Source organism: Phyllobates terribilis, unplaced genomic scaffold (genome assembly GCF_046119375.1).
Source record: "Phyllobates terribilis strain yellow unplaced genomic scaffold, ASM4611937v1 Scaffold_3__8_contigs__length_932513732, whole genome shotgun sequence".
Taxonomy (NCBI): domain Eukaryota; kingdom Metazoa; phylum Chordata; class Amphibia; order Anura; family Dendrobatidae; genus Phyllobates; species Phyllobates terribilis.
Window position 1 is genome coordinate 3468553 of NW_027362763.1, and position 17459 is coordinate 3486011.

The 17459-nt window shown below is 37.0% G+C and overlaps 8 non-coding genes across 8 annotated transcripts; all 8 read left to right on the plus strand.

Moving 5' to 3' along the window:
• The first annotated feature begins 632 nt into the window (after window positions 1-632).
• Window positions 633-704, plus strand: TRNAG-UCC (transfer RNA glycine (anticodon UCC)). The gene has a single exon. It is a non-coding gene; the product is annotated as a tRNA-Gly (tRNA).
• A 1182-nt stretch (window positions 705-1886) lies between these two features.
• TRNAG-CCC (transfer RNA glycine (anticodon CCC)) lies at window positions 1887-1958 on the plus strand. Its single transcript has one exon. It is a non-coding gene; the product is annotated as a tRNA-Gly (tRNA).
• A 96-nt stretch (window positions 1959-2054) lies between these two features.
• TRNAG-UCC (transfer RNA glycine (anticodon UCC)) lies at window positions 2055-2126 on the plus strand. The gene has a single exon. It is a non-coding gene; the product is annotated as a tRNA-Gly (tRNA).
• Window positions 2127-3474: 1348 nt separating this feature from the next.
• TRNAG-UCC (transfer RNA glycine (anticodon UCC)) lies at window positions 3475-3546 on the plus strand. The gene has a single exon. It is a non-coding gene; the product is annotated as a tRNA-Gly (tRNA).
• Window positions 3547-11663: 8117 nt separating this feature from the next.
• TRNAG-CCC (transfer RNA glycine (anticodon CCC)) lies at window positions 11664-11735 on the plus strand. Its single transcript has one exon. It is a non-coding gene; the product is annotated as a tRNA-Gly (tRNA).
• Window positions 11736-14677: 2942 nt separating this feature from the next.
• TRNAG-UCC (transfer RNA glycine (anticodon UCC)) lies at window positions 14678-14749 on the plus strand. Its single transcript has one exon. It is a non-coding gene; the product is annotated as a tRNA-Gly (tRNA).
• Window positions 14750-15922: 1173 nt separating this feature from the next.
• Window positions 15923-15994, plus strand: TRNAG-CCC (transfer RNA glycine (anticodon CCC)). The gene has a single exon. It is a non-coding gene; the product is annotated as a tRNA-Gly (tRNA).
• A 96-nt stretch (window positions 15995-16090) lies between these two features.
• On the plus strand, window positions 16091-16162 carry TRNAG-CCC (transfer RNA glycine (anticodon CCC)). The gene has a single exon. It is a non-coding gene; the product is annotated as a tRNA-Gly (tRNA).
• Window positions 16163-17459: the final 1297 nt, after the last annotated feature.

The window sequence follows — 17459 nt, forward strand, 5'->3', positions numbered from 1 at the left end:
TCTTGGTAACACTTTAGCTACCTTAGTGGGCAGAAAGCAAAGCTAATTGAGAGAATTTGTAGGCAGAGGTGGAAAAGCTACATAACTGATTCCAAAAACTCCTCTGTCTTTAGAGTTAGTGTTAAAAATGCCAAAAATGGCAGAGGTCTTTAGGGGGAATTTGGTGCTGTTGTTGACTCTTTGTAATCTGTTTGAGCTAAGGCTCATAGTGTACTTTCTTTCTTTGTAAGAGTTTAGTTACCTTATTGGCAAAAAAGTGAAAATAATTGAGAGAAATGTAAGAATTGGTGGAAAAGCTACATAGCTGATTCACAAGAATTCATCTTTAAGTTTTGGACAATGCTTTGCCTTGTTTTTAAACTTTTTAGTAATTGGCTCTTTCAAGACATATTCAGTCCTCCTTTTTTAAGTAAAACTTTAGCAGATTTAACAGCCAAAATCCCAAACCAGTCAAGTGGGTTCATGCATTGGTGGTATAGTGGTGAGCATAGCTGCTTCCCAGACAGTTGACCCGGGTTCTATTTCCAGCCAATGCAATACTTATGTAGTTTTATTTCTGGCATATCATACATTTTACAAACTATTTTGTAATGTTAGTGCAGAAAATGTAAAAAAAAAAGCTGACCTTGTAAGCATTGGTGGTATAGTGGTGAGCATAGCTGCCTTCCAAGCAGTTGACCTGGGTTCAATTCCCGGCCAATACAAAACATCCGTGTTTTTTTTTTTCAGGCACGTCATACTTTTTACTAACAATTTTGTAGGGTTAGTGCAGAAAATGTGAAAAAAATGCTGGGTACCTTAAGCATTTTTGGTATAGTGGTGAGCAAACCTGCCTTCCAAGCAGTTGACCTGCGATTGATTCCTGGTCAATGCAATACTTATGTGGGGTTTTTTTTCCTGGCACGTCTTACTTTTTACTAATAATTTCGTATTGTTAGTGCAGAAAATGTAAGAAAAAAACATGGCTTCTGTAAGTGTTGGTGGTATAGTGGTAAGAATCGCTGCCTTCCAAGTAGTTGACCTGAGTTCGATTCTCAGCCAACGCATGAATTGTTTTTCACATTTGGTGATGCTTTTAGACTGTTTTAATTTTTCGTGTTAAGTCTCAGGCTCTTCTTTCTTCTTAGAGTTTAGCAACCACGAAAATGAGAAAAAAATTGAAGAGAATATTTCTTAGCTTTTTTTCAACTGTCTCATCTAACTGATCTTCTGCTCTTCAGTTGTTGATTAAACACTTTGTAGGGTTAGTCTCCAATATGAAAGCAATGTCAGGGTTGGCATTGGTGTTATGCTGGTGGGTGTAGTTGCTTTTAAAACAATAGGCCATAGTTTAATTCTTGAAGAACTCATTGTTTTTTTGCATTTGGTGGTGTTTTGACTCTTTTTCACTTTCTGTGCTAAGGCTTATGTTTTTATTTCTTTCTTGGTAACACTTTAGCTACCTTAGTTGGCAAAAAGCAAAGCTAATTGAGAGAATTTGTAGGCAGAGGTGGAAAAGCTACATAACTGATTCCAAAAACTCCTCTGTCTTTAGAGTTAGTGTTAAAAATGCCAAAAATGGCAGAGGTCTTTAGGGGTAATTTGGTGCTGGTGCTGACTCTTTGTAATCATTTTGAGCTAAGGCTCATAGTTTACTTTCTTTCTTGGTAAGAGTTTAGTTACCTTATTGGCAAAAAAGTGAAAATAAATGAGAGAATTGTAAGAATTGGTGGAAAAGCTCCATAGCTGATTCACAAGATTTCATCTTTGAGTTTTGGACAATGCTTTGCCTTGTTTTTAAACTTTTTAGTAATTGGCTCTTTCAAGACATATTCAGTCCTCCTTTTTTTAAGTAAAACTTTAGCAGATTTAACAGCCATAATCCCAAACCAGTAAAGTTGGTTTATGCATTGGTGGTATAGTGGTGAGCATAACTGCTTCCCAAGCAGTTGACCTGGGTTCGATTCCTGGCCAATGCAAAACTGATGTAGTTTTATTTCTGGCATATCATACATTTTACAAACTATTTTGTAATGTTAGTGCAGAAAATGTAAAAAAAAAAGCTGATCCTGTAAGCATTGGTGGTATAGTGGTGAGCATAGCTGCCTTCCAAGCAGTTGGCCCGGGTTCGATTCCTGGCCAATGCAAAACATGGGTGTGTTTTTTTTTCAGGCACGTCATACTTTTTACTAACAATTTTGTAGGGTTAGTGCAGAAAATGTGAAAAAAATGCTGGGTACCTTAAGCATTTTTGGTATAGTGGTGAGCAAACCTGCCTTCCAAGCAGTTGACTTGCGATTGATTCCTGGTCAATGCAATACTTATGTGGGTTTTTTTTTCCTGGCACGTCTTACTTTTTACTAATAATTTTGTATTGTTAGTGCAGAAAATGTAAGAAAAAAACATGGGTTCTGTAAGTGTTGGTGGTATAGTGGTGAGCATAGCTGCCTTCCAAGCAGTTGACCCGGGTTTGATTCCTGGCCAACACATGAATTGTTTTTCACATTTGGTGATGCTTTTAGTCTGTTTTAATTTTTCGTGTTAAGGCTCATGCTCTTCTTTCTTCTTAGAGTTTAGCAACCACGAAAATGAGAAAAAAATTGAAGAGAATATTTCTTAGATTTTTTTCAACTGTCTCATCTAACTGATCTTCTGCTCTTCAGTTGCTGATTAAATACTTTGTAGGGTTAGTCTCCAATACGAAAGCAATGTCAGGGTTGACATTGGTGTTATGCTGGTGGGTGTAGTTGCTTTTAAAACAATAGGCCATAGTTTAATTCTTGAAGAACTCATTGTTTTTTTGCATTTGGTGGTGTTTGGAATCTTTTTCACTTTCTGTGCTAAGGCTTATGCTTTTATTTCTTTCTTGGTAACACTTTAGCTACCTTAGTGGGCATAAAGCAAAGCTAATTGAGTGAATTTGTAGGCAGAGGTGGAAAAGCTACATAACTGATTCCAAAAACTCCTCTGACTTTAGAGTTAGTGTTAAAAATGCCAAAAATGGCAGAGGTCTTTAGGGGGAATTTGGTGCTGCTGTTGACTCTTTGTAATCTGTTTGAGCTAAGGCTCATAGTGTACTTTCTTTCTTGGTAAGAGTTTAGTTACCTTATTGGCAAAAAAGTGAAAATAATTGAGAGAAATGTAAGAATTGGTGGAAAAGCTACATAGCTGATTCACAAGAATTCATCTTTGAGTTTTGGACAATGCTTTGCCTTGTTTTTAAACTTTTTAGTAATTGGCTCTTTCAAGACATATTCAGTCCTCCTTTTTTTAAGTAAAACTTTAGCAGATTTAACAGCCATAATCCCAAACCAGTCAATTTGGTTCATGCATTGGTGGTATAGTGGTGAGCATAGCTGCTTCCCAAGCAGTTGACCTGGGTTTGATTCCGGCCAATGCAATACTTATGTAGTTTTATTTCTGCCTTATCATACATTATACAAACTATTTTGTAATGTTAGTGCAGAAAATGTAAAAAAAAAGTTGATCCCGTAAGCATTGGTGGTATAGTGGTGAGCATAGCTGCCTTCCAAGCAGTTGACCCGGGTTCGATTCCTGGCCAATGCAAAACATGGGTGTGGCTTTTTTTCAGGCACGTCATAATTTTTACTAACAATTTTGTAGGGTTAGTGCAGAAAATGTGAAAAAAATGCTGGGTACCTTAAGCATTTTTGGTATAGTGGTGAGCAAACCTGCCTTCCAAGCAGTTGACCTGCGATTGATTCCTGGTCAATGCAATACTTATGTGGGTTTTTTTTTCCTGGCACGTCTTACTTTTTACTAATAATTTTGTATTGTTAGGGCAGAAAATGTAAGAAAAAAACATGGCTTCTGTAAGTGTTGGTGGTATAGTGGTGAGCATAGCTGCCTTCCAAGCAGTTGACCCGGGTTTGATTCCCAGCCAACGCATGAATTGTTTTTCACATTTGGTGATGCTTTTAGTCTGTTTTAATTTTTCGTGTTAAGGCTCATGCTCTTCTTTCTTCTTAGAGTTTAGCAACCACGAAAATGAGAAAAAAATTGAAGAGAATATTTCTTAGATTTTTTTCAACTGTCTCATCTAACTGATCTTCTGCTCTTCAGTTGTTGATTAAATACTTTGCAGGGTTAGTCTCCAATACGAAAGCAATGTCAGGGTTGGCATTGGTGTTATTCTGGCGGGTGTAGTTCCATTTAAAACAAGAGGCCATAGTTTATTTCTTGAAGAACTCATTGTTTTTTTGCATTTGGTGGTGTTTGGACTCTTTTTCACTTTCTGTGCTAAGGCTTATGTTTTTATTTCTTTCTTGGTAACACTTTAGCTACCTTAGTTGGCAAAAAGCAAAGCTAATTGAGAGAATTTGTAGGCAGAGGTGGAAAAGCTACATAACTGATTCCAAAAACTCCTCTGTCTTTAGAGTTAGTGTTAAAAATGCCAAAAATGGCAGAGGTCTTTAGGGGTAATTTGGTGCTGCTGTTGACTCTTTGTAATCTGTTTGAGCTAAGGCTCATAGTTTACTTTCTTTCTTGGTAAGAGTTTAGTTACCTTATTGGCAAAAAAGTGAAAATAATTGAGAGAAATGTAAGAATTGGTGGAAAAGCTACATAGCTGATTCACAAGAATTCATCTTTGAGTTTTGGACAATGCTTTGCCTTGTTTTTAAACTTTTTAGTAATTGGCTCTTTCAAGACATATTCAGTCCTCCTTTTTTTAAATAAAACTTTAGCAGATTTAACAGCCATAATCCCAAACCAGTCAATTTGGTTCATGCATTGGTGGTATAGTGGTGAGCATAGCTGCTTCCCAAGCAGTTGACCTGGGTTTGATTCCGGCCAATGCAATACTTATGTAGTTTTATTTCTGGCTTATCATACATTATACAAACTATTTTGTAATGTTAGTGCAGAAAATGTAAAAAAAAATGTTGATCCCGTAAGCATTAGTGGTATAGTGGTGAGCATAGCTGCCTTCCAAGCAGTTGACCCGGGTTTGATTCCTGGCCAATGCAAAACATGGGTGTGGCTTTTTTTCAAGCACGTCATAATTTTTACTAACAATTTTGTAGGGTTAGTGCAGAAAATGTGAAAAAAATGCTGGGTACCTTAAGCATTTTTGGTATAGTGGTGAGCAAACCTGCCTTCCAAGCAGTTGACCTGCGATTGATTCCTGGTCAAGGCAATACTTATGTGGGTTTTTTTTTCCTGGCACGTCTTACGTTTTACTAATAATTTCGTATTGTTAGTGCAGAAAATGTAAGAAAAAAACATGGCTTCTGTAAGTGTTGGTGGTATAGTGGTGAGAATCGCTGCCTTCCAAATATTTGACACGAGTTTGATTCTCAGCCAACGCATGAATTGTTTTTCACATTTGGTGATGCTTTTAGTCTGTTTTAATTTTTCGTGTTAAGTCTCAGGCTCTTCTTTCTTCTTAGAGTTTAGCAACCACGAAAATGAGAAAAAAATTGAAGAGAATATTTCTTAGCTTTTTTTCAACTGTCTCATCTAACTGATCTTCTGCTCTTCAGTTGTTGATTAAACACTTTGTAGGGTTAGTCTCCAAAACGAAAGCAATGTCAGGGTTGGCATTGGTGTTATGCTGGTGGGTGTAGTTGCTTTTAAAACAATAGGCCATAGTTTAATTCTTGAAGAACTCATAGTTTTTTTGCATTTGGTGGTGTTTGGAATCTTTTTCACTTTCTGTGCTAAAGCTTATGCTTTTATTTCTTTCTTGGTAAGACTTTAGCTACCTTAGTTGGCAAAAAGCAAAGCAAATTGAGAGAATTTGTAGGCAGAGGTGGAAAAGCTACATAACTGATTCCAAAAACTCCTCTGTCTTTAGAGTTAGTGTTAAAAATGCCAAAAATAGCAGAGGTCTTTAGGGGTAATTTGGTGCTGGTGCTGACTCTTTGTAATCTGTTTGAGCTAAGGCTCATAGTGTACTTTCTTTCTTGGTAAGAGTTTAGATACCTTATTGGCAAAAAAGTGAAAATAATTGAGAGAAATGTAAGAATTGGTGGAAAAGCTACATAGCTGATTCACAAGAATTCATCTTTGAGTTTTGGACAATGCTTTGCCTTGTTTTTAAACTTTTTAGTAATTGGCTCTTTCAAGACATATTCAGTCCTCCTTTTTTAAGTAAAACTTTAGCAGATTTAACAGCCAAAATCCCAAACCAGTCAAGTGGGTTCATGCATTGGTGGTATAGTGGTGAGCATAGCTGCTTCCCAAGCAGTTGACCCGGGTTCAATTTCCAGCCAATGCAATACTTATGTAGTTTTATTTCTGGCATATCATACATTTTACAAACTATTTTGTAATGTTAGTGCAGAAAATGTAAAAAAAAAAGCTGTCCCTGTAAGCATTGGTGGTATAGTGGTGAGCATAGCTGCCTTCCAAGCAGTTGACCCTGGTTCAATTCCTGGCCAATACAAAACATTTGTGTGTTTTTTTTTCAGGCACGTCATACTTTTTACTAACAATTTTGTAGGGTTAGTGCAGAAAATGTGAAAAAAATGCTGGGTACCTTAAGCATTTTTGGTATAGTGGTGAGCAAACCTGCCTTCCAAGCAGTTGACCTGCGATTGATTCCTGGTCAATGCAATACTTATGTGGGGTTTTTTTTCCTGGCACGTCTTACTTTTTACTAATAATTTCGTATTGTTAGTGCAGAAAATGTAAGAAAAAAACATGGCTACTGTAAGTGTTGGTGGTATAGTGGTGAGAATCTCTGCCTTCCAAGTAGTTGACCCGAATTTGATTCTCAGCCAACGCATGAATTGTTTTTCACATTTAGTGATGCTTTTAGTCTGTTTTAATTTTTCATGTTAAGTCTCAGGCTCTTCTTTCTTCTTCGAGTGTAGCAACCACGAAAATGAGAAAAAAATTGAAGAGAATATTTCTTAGCTTTTTTTCAACTGTCTCATCTAACTGATCTTCTGCTCTTCAGTTGTTGATTAAACACTTTGTAGGGTTAGTCTCCAATATGAAAGCAATGTCAGGGTTGGCATTGGTGTTATGCTGGTGGGTGTAGTTGCTTTTAAAACAATAGGCCATAGTTTAATTCTTGAAGAACTCATTGTTTTTTTGCATTTGGTGGTGTTTGGACTCTTTTTCACTTTCTGTGCTAAGGCTTATGCTTTTATTTCTTTCTTGGTAACACTTTAGCTACCTTAGTTGGCAAAAAGCAAAGCTAATTGAGAGAATTTGTAGGCAGAGGTGGAAAAGCTACATAACTGATTCCAAAAACTCCTCTGTCTTTAGAGTTAGTGTTAAAAATGCCAAAAATGGCAGAAGTCTTTAGGGGGAATTTGTTGCTGGTGCTGACTCTTTGTAATCTTTTTGAGCTAAGGCTCATAGTGTACTTTCTTTCTTGGTAAGAGTTTAGTTACCTTATTGGCAAAAAAGTGAAAATAATTGAGAGAAATGTAAGAATTGGTGGAAAAGCTCCCTAGCTGATTCACAAGAATTCATCTTTGAGTTTTGGACAATGCTTTGCCTTGTTTTTAAACTTTTTAGTAATTGGCTCTTTCAAGACATATTCAGTCCTCCTTTTTTTAAATAAAACTTTAGCAGATTTAACAGCCATAATCCCAAACCAGTCAAGTTGGTTCATGCATTGGTGGTATAGTGGTGAGCATAGCTGCTTCCCAAGCAGTTGACCCCGGTTAGATTCCCGGCCAATGCAATACTTAAGTAGTTTTATTTCTGGCATATCATACATTTTACAAACTATTTTGTAATGTTAGTGCAGAAAATGTAAAAAAAAAAGCTGACCCTGTTAGCATTGGTGGTATAGTGGTGAGCAAAGCTTCCTTACAAGCAGTTGACCCGGGTTCAATTCCCGGCCAATACAAAACATGGGTGTATTTTTTTTTCAGGCACGTCATACTTTTTACTAACAATTTTGTAGGGTTAGTGCAGAAAATGTGAAAAAAAATGCTGGGTACCTTAAGCATTTTTGGTATAGTGGTGAGCAAACCTGCCTTCCAAGCAGTTGACCTGCGATTGATTCCTGGTCAATGCAATACTTATGTGGGTTTTTTTTTCCTGGCACGTCTTACTTTTTACTAATAATTTCGTATTATTAGTGCAGAAAATGTAAGAAAAAAAGATGGATTCTGTAAGTGTTGGTGGTATAGTGGTGAGAATCGCTGCCTTCCAAGTAGTTGACCCGAGTTCGATTCTCAGCCAACGCATGAATTGTTTTTCACATTTGGTGATGCTTTTAGTCTGTTTTAATTTTTCGTGTTAAGTCTCAGGCTCTTCTTTCTTCTTAGAGTTTAGCAACCACGAAAATGAGAAAAAAATTGAAGAGAATATTTCTTAGCTTTTTTTCAACTGTCTCATCTAACTGATCTTCTGCTCTTCAGTTGTTGATTAAACACTTTGTAGGGTTAGTCTCCAATATGAAAGCAATGTCAGGGTTGGCATTGGTGTTATGCTGGTGGGTGTAGTTGCTTTTAAAACAATAGGCCATAGTTTAATTCTTGAAGAACTCATTGTTTTTTTGCATTTGGTGGTGTTTGGACTCTTGTTCACTTTCTCTGCTAAGGCTTATGCTTTTATTTCTTTCTTGGTAACACTTTAGCTACCTTAGTTGGCAAAAAGCAAAGCTAATTGAGAGAATTTGTAGGCAGAGGTGGAAAAGCTACATAACCGATTCCAAAAACTCCTCTGTCTTTAGAGTTAGTGTTAAAAATGCCAAAAATGGCAGAGGTCTTTAGGGGTAATTTGGTGCTGGTGCTGACTCTTTGTAATCTTTTTGAGCTAAGGCTCATAGTGTACTTTCTTTCTTGGTAAGAGTTTAGTTACCTTATTGGCAAAAAAGTGAAAATAATTGAGAGAATTGTAAGAATTGGTGGAAAAGCTCCATAGCTGATTCACAAGAATTCATCTTTGAGTTTTGGACAATGCTTGCCTTGTTTTTAAACTTTTTAGTAATTGGCTCTTTCAAGACATATTCAGTCCTCCTTTTTTAAGTGAAACTTTAGCAGATTTAACAGCCATAGTTCCAAACCAGTGAAGTTGGTTCATGCATTGGTGGTATAGTGGTGAGTTATAGCTGCTTCCCAAGCAGTTGACCTGGGCTCGATTCCCGGCCAATGCAATACTTATGTAGTTTTATTTCTGGCATATCATACATTTTACAAACTATTTTGTAATGTTAGTGCAGAAAATGTAAAAAAAAAAGCTGATCCTGTAAGCATTGGTGGTATAGTAGTGAGCATAGCTGCCTTCCAAGCAGTTGACCCGGGGTTCGATTCCTGGGCAATACAAAACATCGGTGTTTTTTTTTTTCAGGCACGTCATACTTTTTACTAACAATTTTGTAGGGTTAGTGCAGTAAATGTGAAAAAAATGCTGGGTACCTTAAGCATTTTTGTATAGTGGTGAGCATAGCTGCCTTCCAAGCAGTTGACCAGGGTTCGATTTCTGGCCAACGCATGAATTGTTTTTAACATTTGGTGATGCTTTTAGTCTGTTTTAATTTTTCGTGTTAAGGCTCATGCTCTTCTTTCTTCTTAGAGTTTAGCAACCACGAAAATGAGAAAAAAATTGAAGAGAATATTTCTTAGCTTTTTTTCAACTGTCTCATCTAACTGATCTTCTGCTCTTCAGTTGTTGATTAAATACTTTAGGTGTTAGTCTCCAATACGAAAACAATATCAGGGTTGGCATTGGTGTTATGCTGTTTGGTGTAGTTACTTTTAAAACAATAGGCCATAGTTTAATTCTTGAAGAACTCATTGTTTTTTTGCATTTGGTGGTGTTTGGAATCTTTTTCACTTTCTGTGCAAAGGCTTATGCTTTTATTTCTTTCTTGGTAACACTTTAGCTACCTTAGTGGGCAGAAAGCAAAGCTAATTGAGAGAATTTGTAGGCAGAGGTGGAAAAGCTACATAACTGATTCCAAAAACTCCTCTGTCTTTAGAGTTAGTGTTAAAAATGCTAAAAATGGCAGAGGTCTTTAGGGGTAATTTGGTGCTGGTGCTGACTCTTTGTAATCTTTTTGAGCTAAGGCTCATAGTGTACTCTCTTTCTTGGTAAGAGTTTAGTTACCTTATTGCAAAAAAAAAGTGAAAATAATTGAGAGAATTGTAAGAATTGGTGGAAAAGCTCCATAGCTGATTCACAAGAATTCATCTTTGAGTTTTGGACAATGCTTTGCCTTGTTTTTAAACTTTTTAGTAATTGGCTCTTTCAAGACATATTCAGTCCTCCTTTTTTAAGTAAAACTTTAGCAGATTTAACAGCCAAAATCCCAAACCAGTCAAGTGGGTTCATGCATTGGTGGTATAGTGGTGAGCATTGCTGCTTCCCAAGCAGTTCACCCAGGTTCAATTTCCAGCCAATGCAATACTTATGTAGTTTTATTTCTGGCATATCATACATTTTACAAACTATTTTGTAATGTTAGTGCAGAAAATGTAAAAAAAAAGCTGACACTATAAGCATTGGTGGTATAGTGGTGAGCATAGCTGCCTTCCAAGCAGTTGACCTGGGTTCAATTTCTGGCCAATACAAAACATCAGTGTTTTTTTTTTTCAGGCAGATCATACTTTTTACTAACAATTTTGTAGGGTTAGTGCAGAAAATGTGAAAAAAATGCTGGGTACCTTAAGCATTTTTGGTATAGTGGTGAGCAAACCTGCCTTCCAAGCAGTTGACCTGCGATTGATTCCTGGTCAATGCAATACTTATGTGGGGTTTTTTTTCCTGGCACGTCTTACTTTTTACTAATAATTTCGTATTGTTAGTGCAGAAAATGTAAGAAAAAAACATGGCTTCTGTAAGTGTTGGTGGTATAGTGGTGAGAATCGCTGTCTTCCAAGTAGATGACCCGAGTTCAATTCTCAGCCAACGCATGAATTGTTTTTCACATTTGGTGATGCTTTTAGTCTGTTTTAATTTTTCGTGTTAAGTCTCAGGCTCTTCTTTCTTCTTAGAGTTTAGCAACCACGAAAATGAGAAAAAAATTGAAGAGAATATTTCTTAGCTTTTTTTCAACTGTCTCATCTAACTGATCTTCTGCTCTTCAGTTGTTGATTAAACACTTTGTAGGGTTAGTCTCCAATACGAAAGCAATGTCAGGGTTGGCATTGGTGTTATGCTGGTGGGTGTAGTTGCTTTTAAAACAATAGGCCATAGTTTAATTCTTGAAGAACTCATTGTTTTTTTGCATTTGGTGGTGTTTGGACTCTTTTTCACTTTCTGTGCTAAGGCTTATGCTTTTATTTCTTTCTTGGTAACACTTTAGCTACCTTAGTTGGCAAAAAGCAAAGCTAATTGAGAGAATTTGTAGGCAGAGGTGGAAAAGCTACATAACTGATTCCAAAAACTCCTCTGTCTTTAGAGTTAGTGTTAAAAATGCCAAAAATGGCAGAGGTCTTTAGGGGTAATTTGGTGCTGGTGCTGACTGTTTGTAATCTTTTTGAGCTAAGGCTCATAGTGTACTTTCTTTCTTGGTAAGAGTTTAGTTACCTTATTAGCAAAAAAGTGAAAATAATTGAGAGAATTGTAATAATTGGTGGAAAAGCTCCATAGCTGATTCACAAGAATTTATCTTTGAGTTTTGGACAATGCTTTTCCTTGTTTCTAAACTTTTTAGTAATTGGCTCTTTCAAGACATATTCAGTCCTCCTTTTTTTAAGTAAAACTTTAGCAGATTTAACAGCCATAATTCCAAACCAGTCAAGTTGGTTCATGCATTGGTGGTATAGTGGTGAGCATAGCTGCTTCCCAAGCAGTTGACCTGGATTCGAATCCCGGCCAATGCAATACTTATGTAGTTTTATTTCTGGCATATCATACATTTTACAAACTATTTTGTAATGTTAGTGCAGAAAATGTAAAAAAAAAAGCTGAACCTGTAAGCATTGGTGGTATAGTGGTGAGCATAGCTGCCTTCCAAGCAGTTGACCCGTGTTCAATTCCCAGCCAATACAAAACATCGGTGTTTTTTTTTTTCAGGCACGTCATACTTTTTACTAACAATTTTGTAGGGTTAGTGCAGAAAATGTGAAAAAAATGCTGGGTACCTTAAGCATTTTTGGTATAGTGGTGAGCAAACCTGCCTTCCAAGCAGTTGACCTGCGATTGATTCCTGGTCAATGCAATACTTATGCGAGGTTTTTTTTCCTGGCACGTCTTACTTTTTACTAATAATTTCGTATTGTTAGTGCAGAAAATGTAAGAAAAAAACATGCCTTCTGTAAGTGTTGGTGGTATAGTGGTGAGAATCGCTGCCTTCCAAGTAGTTGACCCGAATTCGATTCTCAGATAACGCATGAATATTTTATCACATTTGGTGATGCTTTTAGTCTGTTTTAATTTTTCGTGTTAAGTCTCAGGCTCTTCTTTCTTCTTAGAGTTTAGCAACCACGAAAATGAGAAAAAAATTGAAGAGAATATTTATTAGCTTTTTTTCAACTGTCTCATCTAACTGATCTTCTGCTCTTCAGTTGTTGATTAAACAGTTTGTAGGGTTAGTCTCCAATATGAAAGCAATGTCAAGGTTGGCATTGGTGTCATGCTGGTGGGTGTAGTTGCTTTTAAAACAATAGGCCTTAGTTTAATTCTTGAAGAACTCATTGTTTTTTTGCATTTGGTGGTGTTTGGACTCTTTTTCACTTTCTGTGCTAAGGCTTATGCTTTTATTTCTTTCTTGGTAACACTTTAGCTACCTTAGTTGGCAAAAAGCAAAGCTAATTGAGAGAATTTGTAGGCAGAGGTGGAAAAGCTACATAACTGATTCCAAAAACTCCTCTGTCTTTAGAGTTAGTGTTAAAAATGCTAAAAATGGCAGAGGTCTTTAGGGGTAATTTGGTGCTGGTGCTGACTCTTTGTAATCTTTTTGAGCTAAGGCTCATAGTGTACTTTCTTTCTTGGTAAGAGTTTAGTTACCTTATTGCAAAAAAAAAGTGAAAATAATTGAGAGAATTGTAAGAATTGGTGGAAAAGCTCCATAGCTGATTCACAAGAATTCATCTTTGAGTTTTGGACAATGCTTTGCCTTGTTTTTAAACTTTTTAGTAATTGGCTCTTTCAAGACATATTCAGTCCTCCTTTTTTAAGTAAAACTTTAGCAGATTTAACAGCCAAAATCCCAAACCAGTCAAGTGGGTTCATGCATTGGTGGTATAGTGGTGAGCATAGCTGCTTCCCAAGCAGTTGACTCGGGTTCGATTCCCAGCCAATGCAATACTTATGTAGTTTTATTTCTGGCATATCATACATTTTACAAACTATTTTGTTATGTTAGTGCAGAAAATGTAAAAAAAAAAGCTGACCCTGTAAGCATTGGTGGTATAGTGGTGAGCATAGCTGCCTTCCAAGCAATTGACCTGGGTTCAATTCCCAGCCAATACAAAACATCGTTGTTTTTTTTTTTCAGGCACGTCATACTTTTTACTAACAATTTTGTAGGGTTAGTGCAGAAAATGTGAAAAAAATGCTGGGTACCTTAAGCATTTTTGGTATAGTGGTGAGCAAACCTGCCTTCCAAGCAGTTGACCTGCGATTGATTCCTGGTCAATGCAATACTTATGCGGGGTTTTTTTTCCTGGCACGTCTTACTTTTTACTAATAATTTCGTATTGTTAGTGCAGAAAATGTAAGAAAAAAACATGGCTTCTGTAAGTGTTGGTGGTATAGTGGTGAGAATCGCTGCCTTCCAAGCAGTTGACCCGGGTTCGATTTCTGGCCAACGCATGAATTGTTTTTCACATTTGGTGATGCTTTTAGTCTGTTTTAATTTTTCGTGTTAAGGCTCATGCTCTTCTTTCTTCTTAGAGTTTAGCAACCACGAAAATGAGAAAAAAATTGAAGAGAATATTTCTTAGCTTTTTTTCAACTGTCTCATCTAACTGATCTTCTGCTCTTCAGTTGTTGATTAAACACTTTGTAGGGTTAGTCTCCAATACGAAAGCAATGTCAGGGTTGCCATAGGTGTTATGCTGGTTGGTGTAGTTGCTTTTAAAACAATAGGCCATAGATTAATTCATTGAAGAACTCATTGTTTTCTTGCATTTGGTGGTGTTTGGAATCTTTTTCACTTTCTGTGCTAAGGCTTATGCTTTTATTTCTTTCTTGGTAACACTTTAGCTACCTTAGTGGGCAGAAATCAAAGCTTATTGAGAGAATTTGTAGGCAGAGGTGGAAAAGCTACATAACTGATTCCAAAAACTCCTCTGTCTTTAGAGTTAGTGTTAAAAATGCCAAAAATGGCAGAGGTCTTTAGGGGGAATTTGGTGCTGGTGCTGACTCTTTGTAATCTTTTTGAGCTAAGGCTCATAGTGTACTTTATTTCTTGGTAAAAGTTTAGTTACCTTATTGGCAAAAAAGTGAAAATAATTGAGAGAATTGTAAGAATTGGTGTAAAAGCTCCATAGCTGATTCACAAGAATTCATCTTTGAGTTTTGGACAATGCTTTGCCTTGTTTTTAAACTTTTTAGTATTTGGCTCCTTCAAGGCATATTCAGTCCTCCTTTTTTTAAGTAAAACTTTAGTAGATTTAACAGCCATAATCCCAAACCAGTCAAGTTGGTTCATGCATTTGTGGTATAGTGGTGAGCATAGCTGCTTCCCAAGCATTTGACCCGGGTTCGATTCCCAGCCAATGCAATACTTATGTAGTTTTATTTCTGGCATATCATACATTTTACAAACGATTTTGTAATGTTAGTGCAGAAAATGTAAAAAAAAAAGCTGACCCTGTAAGCATTGGTGGTATAGTGGTGAGCATAGCTGCCTTCCAAGCAGTTGACCTGGGTTCAATTCCCAGCCAATACAAAACATCGGTGTTTTTTTTTTTCAGGCACGTCATACTTTTTACTAACAATTTTGTAGGGTTAGTGCAGAAAATGTGAAAAAAATGCTGGGTACCTTAAGCACTTTTGGTATAGTGGTGAGCAAACCTGCCTTCCAAGCAGTTGACCTGCGATTAATTCCTGGTCAATGCAATACTTATATGGGTTTTTTTTTCCTGGCACGTCTTACTTTTTACTAATCATTTCGTATTGTTAGTGCAGAAAATGTAAGAAAAAAACATGGCTTCTGTAAGTGGTGGTGGTATAGTGGTGAGAATAGCTGCCTTCCAAATAATTGACCCGGGTTTGATTCCTGGCCAACGCATGAATTGTTTTTCACATTTGGTGATGCTTTTAGTCTGTTTTAATTTTTCGTGTTAAGTCTCAGGTTCTTCTTTCTTCTTAGAGTTTAGCAACCACGAAAATGAGAAAAAAATTGAAGAGAATATTTCTTAGCTTTTTTTCAACTGTCTCATCTAACTGATCTTCTGCTCTTCAGTTGTTGATTAAACACTTTGTAGGGTTAGTCTCCCATATGAAAGCATTGTCAGGGTTGGCATTGGTGTTATGCTGGTGGGTGTAGTTGCTTTTAAAACAATAGGCCATAGTTTAATTCTTGAAGAACTCATTGTTTTTTTGCATTTGGTGGTGTTTGGACTCTTTTTCACTTTCTGTGCTAAGGCTTATGCTTTTATTTCTTTCTTGGTAACACGTTAGCTACCTTAGTTGGCAAAAAGCCAAGCTAATTGAGAGAATTTGTAGGCAGAGGTTTAAAAGCTACATAACTGATTCCAAAAACTCCTCTGTCTTTAGAGTTAGTGTTAAAAATGGCAGAGGTCTTTAGGGGTAATTTGGCGCTGGTGCTGACTCTTTGTAATCTTTTTGAGCTAAGGCTCATAGTGTACTTTCTTTCTTGGTAAGAGTTTAGTTACCTTATTGGCAAAAAAGTGAAAATAATTGAGAGAATTGTAAGAATTGGCGGAAAAGCTCCATAGCTGATTCAGAAGAATTCATCTTTGAGTTTTGGACAATGCTTTGCCTTGTTTTTAAACTTTTTAGTATTTGGCTCTTTCAAGACATATTCAGTCCTCCTTTTTTTAAGTAAAACTTTAGCAGATTTAACAGCCATAATCCCAAACCAGTCAAGTTGGTTCATGCATTGGTGGTATAGTGGTGAGCATAGCTGCTTCCCAAGCAGTTGTCCCGGGTTCGATTCCCAGCCAATGCAATACTTATGTAGTTTTATTTCTGGCATATCATACATTTTACAAACTATTTTGTAATGTTAGTGCAGAAAATGTAAAAAAAAAAGCTGATCCTGTAAGCATTGGTGGTATAGTGGTGAGCATAGCTGCTTCCCAAGCAGTTGGCCCTGGTTCGATTCCCAGCCAATGCAATACTTATGTAGTTTTATTTCTGGCATATCATACATTTTACAAACTATTTTGTAATGTTAGTGCAGAAAATGTAAAAAAAAAAGCTGATCCTGTAAGCATTGGTGGTATAGTGGTGAGCATAGCTGCCTTCCAAGCAGTTGACCCGGGTTTGATTCCTGGCCAATGCAAAACTCGGGTGTGTTTTTTTTTCAGGCACGTCATAATTTTTACTAACAATTTTGAAGGGTTAGTGCAGAAAATGTGAAAAAAATGCTGGGTACCTTAAGCATTTTTGGTATAGTGGTGAGCAAACCTGCCTTCCAAGCAGTTGACCTGCGATTAATTCCTGGTCAATGCAATACTTATATGGGTTTTTTTTTCCTGGCACGTCTTACTTTTTACTAATCATTTCGTATTGTTAGTGCAGAAAATGTAAGAAAAAAACATGACTTCTGTAAGTGTTGGTGGTATAGTGGTGAGAATCGCTGCCTTCCAAGTAATTGACCCGGGTTTGATTCCTGGCCAACGCATGAATTGTTTTTCACATTTGGTGATGCTTTTAGTCTGTTTTAATTATTCGTGTTAAGTGTCAGGCTCTTCTTTCTTCTTAGAGTTTAGCAACCACGAAAATGAGAAAAAAATTGAAGAGAATATTTATTAGATTTTTTTCAACTGTCTCATCTAACTGATCTTCTGCTCTTCAGTAGAGATGAGCGTTGTTCTACTCGAACTGTCCGCCAATCTCAAATTCGAGCTGTTTTGGGCGGTGTTCGAGCCGTTCGGCGAACACGAACAATTTGAGAAAAATTCGGCTGTTCGAGGTTATGTTCGATAACTGTTCGTGCACCAAAATCATAACTGGATTTTTTCTCAGTAATGATGAAAATTAATGTTAATACGCAGTTTGAGTGTACAGCGGGGTGGGGGGAGGGGCAGGGGATGGATCTCTGCAGGAACAATGAAGATCTCCATTTTTTTTTCTCTTTCCCGCATTTGCAGTGGGGAGGTGCAATCTGTCAGCCCATCAGCAGCGCACACACGGAGCGAAGTGCTTTTTTTCACACAAGCAAGGGCATGTGTCATTGGCAGTGTATGTCACATGTCCTTGCCCTATAAGACCAAGCCATTTTCCCCGTCGCCACCATTTTCTCACTGCTGCAGCTGCGTGTTAGACGGCACCGCTGTTGCTGTGTGCACTATACCTTGTTAATTTCAAGCCAATTTTCGCACAAATATACAGATAGCTTGGGAGTAGGGAATAGTTGTGATTGCAGTCCTTTTAAGGACTAGGTTACAGCATTTCCTACGACTTTTATC